Source organism: Rhea americana, unplaced genomic scaffold (genome assembly GCF_003343005.1).
Source record: "Rhea americana isolate MKP2758 unplaced genomic scaffold, rheAme1 scaffold_11, whole genome shotgun sequence".
NCBI classification, from domain to species: Eukaryota; Metazoa; Chordata; class Aves; order Rheiformes; family Rheidae; genus Rhea; species Rhea americana.
This window is the reverse complement of record NW_028185150.1, coordinates 7,351,613-7,362,893: the sequence shown is the minus strand read 5'-3', so window position 1 is coordinate 7,362,893 and position 11,281 is coordinate 7,351,613.

Sequence of the window (11,281 nt, the reverse complement as noted above, 5' to 3'; positions counted from 1 at the left end):
TTTGGTTGCCCACTGGAAGAGCATATTGACTTCAGTGATAACTGTAAGCCTCTTTCAAAGTCTGTTTACAGTCATGCTAGATATCTCCATCTGTGCAAGATCCTGTCCTTTAAAGCACAGCATGAAAAAAGTAAGCTGCTGTCCTGTAAGTCATAGTTATGAGCATAATTCCAGTGCTCCAGATCCAGAAAGGCTTAAAAGCCCAGATCTCTGCGTATTGCCCTTAGACTCCTGACTGAAAGGCAAATTAACAAGAGAAACTGAGAGTCATTTGTAACATGATTTATTGCCTGGTCAACAAGGCCTTTCTGCTCATGCTTCTTCTGATTTCCTAATATCTCTAATTGCCTATGAAGATAACAGATAGAAATATCCTATTTATGGTAGACTTTAAGGTTACATGGATAACTTTACAAACTTTTATACATGAATAAGTGGTACCTTCTACACACACAAACAAAATGGAATCAGATAATTTAAGTGCCTCTGAAAAATGTCATGCAGCAACATGACAAGGAGATGCTAGCGTTTCAAATGTGTTTTTCAATTACAATCCAACTTTCAAAACATACCAACCATATTCTTGATGCAAGCCTGATGACACAGGTATTTTCTCTTCCTGGGGACCACTTAGTTTCATATGAGAGCTCACTTAGCAGCAAGCTTAAGTTTGCAAATCACTTTAAGCAATAATTTGTTGTAATCTGAGAGAACTTTTGAAAAACTTGCCTTTTGGTGCTTTTTTTCCTTCCTCTGAGACATCAGCATAAGATGAAGATATTTATGAGGTTAAACAATATTCATTATATTATTTGCTAGCTCTAGGATTGCAAAAATATATCTCTTACATATGTGTGCATGTTATGCAGCCTCTTCCCTTCTTTCATAACYCATAGACAGGGGATACATCCGCATCCAGATTTGAAAAGAATATTCTCACTATGAGCGTCTGGCAACGAGCTACTGCATTCATACTGTCAAAATCTTTAGCATAGTACAGCCCTTTTGGATCATCTTTCTAGAAGAAACAGATCCAAGAAGGTTCAAATTTCACTGCTCATTCTCCTTATGAGGAGGAAAAACAAAGTAGGAAAACAATGTGACGCATGGATAGTTTTACATCTTAACTACTTGTGCATCTGCGTCTGTCTTTCGAGAGAATTTTCAGCTATTATAAGACCAAGCAAGAAAAACAACAGAGTTTAAAGGTGAGCTTTAAAGCTATATTTTGTATATCTGCCTGTCATATTCTGTGAGCTATGCAGACCAATTCCACAAATAGATAGACAAACACATTGCACACATGTATAGTTTTTCTTAAATTGACCTGCATCTGTGTTTGGGCCTGACTTTAAAAGACCTTAATAAAATGACTCATTAATGTCAAATTGCTTTTAATCAGGTCCCTAATCAAGCTGTCTGACATTAATGAGACTCATTTTATTAAGAACTTCCTAAAAGTTTGAGGTCAAATCTTGATTCTACTTGATCTATAGCAAAAGCACATGTGACATGTCTACAACAATGATTTTACCTTTAATTAGGCTTTATTAAGGACTTCAAATAATTTAAACATTTATGCTACTTTGACAACCGATTAAGGACACCAATTTACTGTAAATATTTAAAAAGGGTAGTGGAAGCTTTTAACTTGTTGTTTTCTAAAGAACAATAAGCATTTCCTCTAGTTCTAACCTGTAGATATTCAGATAAACAAAATGAATGATGTTGCATGAGGCTTCCAATAGACTGTAACGACTAGAGGGGCTGTAACAGCTGGAAAATCTTTGTTATATGTGTGTAATACACAGTTTTACACAGGCAAGTGTGGCAGGTATGGGAGGTTGCTCCTCCATCTTGTAATATGGTTACAAAATGACTTCACTTTGCCCCTTGTCATTTTCATGTCCTCTTCCCAAGGCACATGGATGGGAAAAGGTAGGGAGGAATGTCATGTCACCCATCCAGCACATCTTGCATTTAGCCATGCTACCTCATGCCTTGAGGTACTGTATGTTGCACTTGGTGCAAACTCTGTACAGCATCCTCTTTCTGTAAGTCACCATTTCCTCAAATCACAGGAGCAGTATAGCAGCATGGTTTCTTAATACAGAGTTCACAGCAAAACAACAGTTCTGCTCAAATAATTTTAACAATTTATTTTCCTTTGTATTCTCATGGAATGTCCTGCAATTTTCTGAACCTAACTGGTTTTCTGATTTTGTCTTCATTTCTTCTACATACACTTGCAGGTGGTTTTCCAACACACTATACAACGTAGTATCTTTAAAAAAAATCCATTCTTTGAACATCTGGAGATAGAACTTTTGAATTAACAGTCACATTTTCATCATTTTTAAAAGTCTGTCAGGCTTTGAGATTCACTTTCTTGCCTTTCCAAGAATAAATCTGGTAATCTCTTCTGAGTTTTATCAGGTCGCTCCAACTTGCTGTGCTATTCCTTGTGAAAGGATTTCATTATGTAAGAACAAGTTTCCTTGAAATATTCAGTTGCTACAGCTGGCCTCCATGTGTTAACAGCTCATCCCGACAGCATCACTCTCTGACATTAGAGATGAAAAAGCTTGCCAGTTGTGTTATATTGTTTTCTTTGTTTATGTGGAAAGGTTCTCCGTTTGGTCCTCACCTGTAATATTAYTAGTGCTGAAGGCATTAACAAAGCATGTTCTGTTGGAGGAGGAATTCTTGTTCTGCTAATGCATGCAACAGCATTCAAACATCATTTCCTGTAGCAATAGTAACATTACTCATAAATGGTTGCATCATCTTTGTCATCTTGAGACCATCTCACAGCCAAGTTAACTAAATTTGTCTGTGCATCAAGAGAGTCTAAATCAGGAATAAAATGTTTCTCAAAAATACACATTTTGACCCAATCTGAACATGTTCAGCTGGCATTGCAAGCATGATCCAGTGCTCTTGCTCAGATACATTGGAGGCAGACTGTGCTGATTCTGCAAGCCAGATCCTGTTCTCCATTACACTGATGTATAGCTAGCATATTTCTTCTGATGACAACAGAGAGTGATATACAGCTGCGGACTTCATCAGAAAACCAGCCAGAACTGGAGCTGAACACATAACTCCAAATATAATTTACCGAACAAGCACAGGACACTGTCCTTACTATTGCATGTTGCTGGATTCCTCTGCTTCACTGGAAATTTCTTTTTTTATTCTTGCAGTACTGGGAGTGGTTATATTTTCTCTGGTTTTGTTTCTTTTATGGAYGGATAGTTGAAGTAAAAAGTGAACTAATTAACAAAAGATATACCAAAATCCATCTGTGCTGGCAAGTTGTAACTGATCATGTGAATCAGAGGGTATTGCTTCTGTCCCTGATTGTGCAAGTGTGACTCTTCTTGATCAGAAGGTCAGAGATCTGATCTGATCAGAGATCTTGAGAAAACCTATAGTCTTTTTTATCTCTTATGGAGAGCCAGCATAGACTGAACATTTTAAGTTGTGGTCTATCTTGGTCACACAGGCCTTGCCCAAGGCATCAATCCCAGAAAAATTAGATGATTATAAGATCTATTGACTGGGTAGAGCTTTAAAAATCTAGCTTTTAAATGTTATCTTCACACTGTGTATCTGTGACCATGACGTTGTTGCATCCATTAGACTCTTGTGAAAGGTTCGGGGAACTTTATGACCTGATGAATCGGACCTAAATGATACCCTATATACTACAGATAGACTTCTTACACTGTGAATATTCAAGTTCTGGATTACTGATTCACAAAACTGACAAAAATAAATCCTTTCTTGCCTTTCAGCAAATAATAACAATGTACCTGTCCATAACTCTCACCCAGGAAATAAATCTTCAGAATACAAGAAGGTTACAGCCTTCTGTACAACGTACAAATGTTAGATCTCCATACATGCTCTTTTCTTTTTAAAGATGATTTGGCAGCAATTTTTTGGAACTGCTAATTATCAGAAATATGCACTCTGCATATTAAACAGGTACCTGCACCATATTTTTTTATACAATAATCTGCATTTTACCAACACAAGCACCAGACTTTCAACAAGTAGCGTGGCAAATGTTCTCACTTGCACTGTTGCTTCTGTGAATGCTCAGTTACTGAATCACAAATTTAAAATCAGCAATGTCTGGCTGTCAATTAGCTATACAATTAAAGAATCATAGAACAGACAGAGAAGGTAAGGCTGGCAGAGAAGGGAATAAAGAGTGTTAATGGGAGCGGAAGAATTTGACATAATTTAGAACCAGCACTTTATATTTCTTCTGGAATGAGYGAAACCTTTCCGGGAGCAATCTAATTTCCTCATGAACTGTAGGAGTTTAATTTCCTAACAGCACAGAAAGGTGGGAAAAACTGCCTTTTGCATCACTCACAATATAAATCCAAACCAAAATCACTTTCCTTTTAAAAAACAGTTAAACCACTAAGAAAATGTACTTTATTGTCAGTATCACATCATTTACAAAGCTGAGGAATTTAACAGCAAGGAAATGAATACTTAGGAAGATCATAAATCATATATTACTCACATAATAAAGTCACATACTATTCTTATCAGTTATAAAAAATGTCTATTTCATCCTTAACTCTGACCAGGTCTTAATTTTTTTAACCTTAATTTTGCTAATTATTTTTTTTTATTAATTCCCTCTTCCACTTTTTTCTCCTCTTTTCTTCTTCCTGTTCTGCTCTTTCTTACTCTTTTTGTGCAAAAAATAACAGGCCTGTTATTTTGGTAAGTAACAGCCATTCAATTTTTTTTAGTTAAATAACTAAGAACTTTTACAAACATAAGACTTGGATGATGTTTGTGACTATCAATGTATTACTTTCATTTGTGAGTTATGATCATTCTCCAGCCACTATTGTTCAGACAGTGAATGCACGGGTGAGGACAAAAGGCCATGTAGGAGGCTCATGTAAAATACAACTTTCCCAGAACTTTCTGGGGGAAATCAGCTATCTGAACTAGTGAGCAGACATATGCAGATCCCTTTTCTTGGGATTCACTATAGAACTCTGTACTTTGAACAAAGACCAGTTACTGAGTGCTCATCTGGTCTCATTTGTCCCACAGATACCATCCTTTAGTGAGGATCTCTCAGCAATGCTGTAATGGATATATAACATCACAGTGATTATCATTTGTGAAAATTCAGCTATGTCCCTTGTTTTTCTCAACAAGCAGAGATGAGGACAGAGAATAACAACCTATGAGCAGGTTGTGCAGAACAGTCCTGAAAAGAACAAAGGGGAAAATTTATGAGACAGAAAAAGAAGGAGAGAAAATCTTCACAGCAGCAGAAGGATGAGCAGCAAAGGACAGGCAGATGGGCTGCAGAAAGGAAGGCTATTTGAAGAAAAGTATATGAAGGAGAGAATTTGGGAACAGAAAGAATTCTCACCAGTGGATTACTTTGTCCTCTGTAGCAAATCAAAGAACACCAACAAGGCTCAGACAGAAGCTGTCAGTGCACCTCTGACCTCCTGCACATGAGCTGACAGTGCTCCCCGCACTCACAGGCATCCAGAGAGATGTGTGTCTCCTCCRTGCGTCTCACAGAAATACTACACTTTGCTCCCTAAAGCAACCMATACAGTGAAATGGCTTTCTGTGGCCTAAAAACAACAGTTTGCATCCTCTTTCATACCTGGGCCGTTCTTACCAAGAGTCTGTGTTTCTGCCCTTASTCTCCTTTTTCAGACTTAGAATCTGCTAGGACATGTCAAAGATATATTTATCTTTTMCATCATATGTTTAAAACTAAAAAGCAACAAATGGAAATTTCCATTTTTGCACTTTTGCTATTGATGTTATTGCTCTTGTGCACTAGGGAACTGTTCTGCCTGTAGTTGCACTAACTTTACATTTGGTAAACCCTTGCTATATCCAGGAGTAAGAAGCTTTGTGAATGATACCTTAGGACAAAGGATGTTCCACAGATTTGATTCTGCACTCTCAGAAGAAAGCTCTGTTACAGAAACATCTCTTATTCAACCACCACCAACTACAAGTTATACCTCTTAAAATACTTGTTCCCAATTATCCCCTTGTCTGGAACGCAGGGAGTGTAAAAAAACTTGCCATACTTCAAAAATGACAGAGGTATTCTTTCCTCATTAATAAATGCATTCAATAATTCTCAAAATAATTCCCAAAATGCATTAACAGTTGCATTCAATAAATTCTGTGGAAAGAAACATCAGGAATGTCACAGAGTTGTATTGGGACTACTGGATATTCCTGAGTTAAAAGGAATGCTCTAAAACTATTATTTCTACACATTATTCAACGGCAACGGTGCTCAACAAAAGTAAGGCAAAGAATTGTGAGTGTAATCCCGTATATAAGGATGATAGAGAAGCCAGCCATGAGGCACCTGAATGCCAGCTCTCCTAGCAAAGGGTCTGTGATAACATCTGCCTGGGTTTGGGCACAAATGGGACTAGCCCAGCTAGAGCTCAGGAAATGAAGGTGGACCGCACTGAAAGCTACAGAAAGGATCATGTTTTCTCTCTTCAGCAAAGGACATTTGCCTACTATTTTTAACTAATATTTAGAATTTGGAAATTACAGTAGAATTCCACTTGCCACAAGACCATCTTTTTTAGCAAGAATATGATCTTAGCTATACAATAACAACATACGAACAGTGAAATAAATAGTACCCTTGCATTTGCTGTTTTTTATGATACTATAAGAAGAAAGGAAAATCCTTTACTGACTTGCAGCACAGCTGAGTCAGTTCTACAGAAAAAGCGTAGCTATAATAATTCTGACTCAGGGGACAATTGAGAAACAAGTTAACTGGAATATTAACTCAAGTGAACTTGGGGGRAAAAAAAACTCTTCTTCCACGTGGATGAATTCACCCAGATGACTCATTTCTGATAAATGATCTTTCTACCATCACACCAAAGAGGCCCAAGATAATTTCCATAACTAAAATTCATAGACATATACTTGAAATGTCATTTTGATGCCTACTTTCTGAGTATATTTAAGAATATATAATCAAAACTTTACAATCCAATGGGAAGTGGGAGATGGAAAATGCACCACTGTTATTCAGAAAAGAGCTCAGGATTCAGTGCCACAGAATGCTGGATCAGGCCKTGAAGCCAGCAGAAAAAAAATCCTGCTTCCTCCATCCTTCATTTGTCTCTGCACCTTAGTCATTTATCCTAGCTATGCCCTGTGGTTTGCCAGTGAAGACAATAAAGCTATTTGCAGATCTGAATGATCTGCACTGTCAACCAGATCCCTGAAATTAAAAAAAGAAAGAAAAAGAAAAAAAAAGAAAGATATAATTTAAAATGATTTTAATGACATAGAGTTATCCCAAGCAAAGAGCTGCATCTGCACAAATATGAAGGTGGCAAACATAGAGGAGCTGGCATAGGCATGAATTCAAGCAGTGGGAGCCTTTTCAGATAGCCTCTTCCGCTACCATAGCTAGCATCTTTAGAAATTACCCCATAGCTAGCATCTTTTAAAATTACCCCCGCCAAAAAGAATAAAGCTAAAATGAGGTGGAGCTGAAACCATCAGAAAAATGTAATGAACACAATCAAAACAAGTATGAGAAAACACAGGGTAAATAGAATGAAAAAAATATGCAGTGAAGATTTTTTTTGTAAAAATAAAACAAAATCCGCATTTTCATTGAATGAGGAAGGTTTCTGGTGATACATAACAACAGTATCAGTCCCRTTATCAGTGGCCAGCAAAAGCCCTGACTCACACCTTATTCCAAGGTCCAGACCCAGATTCTCTTTCTGCACTATCACCAGGCAGTGTTTTGCTCTCATCCCCACCCAGGATCCTGGCCTTTATTTCCTTACATGAACCACTGAACTTCTGCCTTTCAGACATTAAATTGCTAGGGAACACTGCTTGGCCTGGAGCACACCCCATGCAGAGGTCTGCTCTGCCAAATCCCCGTCCCAATTTCTTTCTGTTCCTTTCTCCTGTCCCAGACTCCTTGTCCTAGTCAAGTACTTTCTCTCTTCATCCCCTCTGTTTCTTGTCTCCTCTGCATGCAAGGCAGGAGGCTTTCCTCCTTTGCATTGCCAGAAGGCTCATTAAAGACTGCTGTCAATTATAGTGCTCACTGATGGACAAGAAGTGGGAATAGCCACTGCTGGATAAAAGTCATGCTTTGCTCTGGACTGCGATAGCTCCTGTACATACAGTCTATGCACTAGGAGCAGTGAGAGGCATGCCCAGTGAGAGTGAATAATCCTGAGAAATTGGCTGCTAAGCTCAGAAAACTATCTATTGTAATATGAAAACCATCACTTAAAAATTGGCCATATATAGGTGGCTTTTCAGGAAAACAGCAAAGTCGCACGCCCAATACAGGGATCACGCTCCATTTCAAAGCATAAGGTTACTGATGCTTGTGAAAGGAAAAGCCAGTATTATTGATCATGGGCAAAATCAGTATTTTATTAGAAGAAAAAAAAAWTGTTTTCCTTCTTAAAAGCAGCTGCAGTTGAAAATAAATAAAATCAGAGGAAAGCCTGCAGCACAGAAAACTGCACATTAAAGAATTATGTATCAGCAAATTGAGTTGTAAGATGGCTGGTGTCAAGTGACCTCACAGCACTGCTCACAGAAATGGCTGATGTTTGAAACCATGTAAATACGAATGTTCCTTTGGAATACAAAAACATCCATGTTTCTGATGACCCCCGACACCACCTCCATCCTTTGAAGCCCCTGAAGAGCATTCTTTCATCTACCCTGCTGTAGACTTTCTTGCTTCCAGACTTGCTGAACATGTACCCCGAGTTCCTTTTGAAAATGTCCTCTGTTCTGGAAGGTCTTCAGGGCCCAATACATTTGCTCGTAAAACTTCTTCTTGTAGGACTTAGGGCTGCTGCTCACTTCAAATAGATCCACTTCCGTGGCTTCCTCTTTAATTATGCCCCAGAGCGCATAATACATCTATGGAGGACTGGTCTGCACGATTCAAACAGAAAAAGGCTGGAAACAAACCACAGCCTAGCTGAGAGGCTGCCAGAGCCAGTGAGCCAGAGGATGTTTCAGAAAAACGCTAGGCAAATTAGCGAGAACAGAGGCAACTAGACCAAATAGGAGGAAAGTGAGGGAGATCAGGCACTGTATCAGAATCATTTGGAACTAACAGTACAGGAGGGATTTAGGGATTAGCACCAATAAGCAAAGGGCAAGACAGAGGCATACAGAAACTTGCATTTTGAGCAGTCAGTCAGATATTGATCATAGCAGAGGGGTGAGAATGAGGGAAAGAAATGAGATAAAAGGCACGGGTTGTAACGACAGTGATGGAAAAGACCAATTTAGTGCCCTTGGTCACAGATGAAAAAATTTTCCCGAGTGTGGTGTGTACTGATGAGCTATTTGGCCTCCCAAAGCACAGAGGCAAGCCCAGCTACCAACTGTGGGCTGTAACTCACATACAGTAGGTATGCGGGATAAAACATATCACTGCTGATATTCCTCCAGCACTCTCAGCACTTGCCTTGTTTCCAGACCCTTTACCCCTCAGCCCGGTTGGAAAGAAGCAGCTTAAATTACCACAAGGCATGGGTTAGGAAAGCAGGAGTTCTCATTTTGGGGGGAGGGAGTGCAATCTCCCACACATACGTGGCTGTGACGATGTACTCAGAAAAACCTTGCATTTTTCATTTGATGTTCAACCCCCCTAAAGTATGGAGCTCGCACAACAGCTGTGATTGCCACTCCCCAATGGGCTCAGCAAGGAGCCCTTGCTCATAAAGAAAATGTCCAGGGGAGTAAGTTCCTCCTTTTCATAGATGGTTTCAGGCACTGTGTATCTTTGGTAACCTTTTTGTTGGCTGTAAGATACAACATGGCATTTTGAAGAGATACTTGGACCCATATATCCATAGGAAAATAGTGTATTTATCATGTCTACCAACTCCTAGCATCTTTGGTGCCTCTGTATAAAATGTTGTATCACATAAGCAAAGTTGGAAGTAGAWAATGAAATATGTAACAGCATAATTTTTTTTTGCTTATGGTTTGTGCCTTTTGTGTCAGGACACCCCAATATGTGCAAATGCATCTATAGCAAGAAAAAAGGCAGTCAAGACAAAAGCAAAAACTCACTGATCAAAGACCTGAACATAGATTTTCAATTTATCCTCTTCGGAAAAAAAAAGCAAGTGTTCAGGTTTTGTGACCCATTGATTGCTACGTACTTTAGTTAGATGGCCACTCATGATTAAATAAACATTCCAGATATAGGAAGAGAGCTGACGTGTAATTACCATTGGACCAATCAATAATGAAGGCTAACCGCTAGAGGAGATTTAATGTCATATTCAATGAATGTAGATTTATGAATATTAGCTGCGAGATGTAACCTTCTGGGCCTAACGTAGCTCCTACTGAATCCAATGAGAGTGGTGACCATGGTTGCAGCATCATGTTCTGTATTTGTTAAAGAGAGAGCTGTTATTTGTGAAATTCCTGGGGAAGGTAAGCCATGTAGAGGTCCTGAAACTACAAACAGAGGTAAACAGTATGTTGTAATAAATTCAGCGAATGATAATGCAAGCTACAGGGAAAATAGAACAGGGAAAAACCAATAGCTGGCAAGTGAATTTTCGGGAAACACAGAGCAAACAAGGAAGTAGTAATTTCCTCATTTTCCCCTTTAAAATGAAATAGAAATGAGATGTTGGCTGTTAGTATGATATTGATTTTGGAGGGGGGGGGGGAACAAATGACCTTGATGCATAGCATAGTTAAATATGGGATGCGTGGCATGGGTTGCTTGCATTTTGCTATTTCTATTTTAACCTTTTACTTTTCATTACAACAAGAGTAGCTCTATCCGAAGGCGCGCTGGTCTTGGGGGCAGGCGAGAAGTCACTCCGTGTTCCTGTAAAACACGTAACCTCTCATATTTCAGGTCATCCTGATAAGGCGAAAAACGGCGGTGGCCTGGTTCTGCAGGACGCCTTAAGTTCCTCGGAGAAAGCTGTGAAACGTTAGCCGCCCTTCTCACGTCCACGTCCCCTTACRCGCAGCAGGGAAACCTCGCAGTGGCTCTGTTAAGACTTTTGTACAGATTCAGGTTAATTTCCCCACAGGGAAGTGCGCGCAGGGCGCSTTCGAAGCGGCTCCAGCTTCGAAGTGGACCCGCGCGGTCGCCAGCTGCCCTCCGCGGGCGCCCTGCTCGCCCTGCTCCGCCGCCGCCCGAGGCCTCGGCGCCCGCGCCGGCGGGGGACAGCGGCTCACGGGCAGG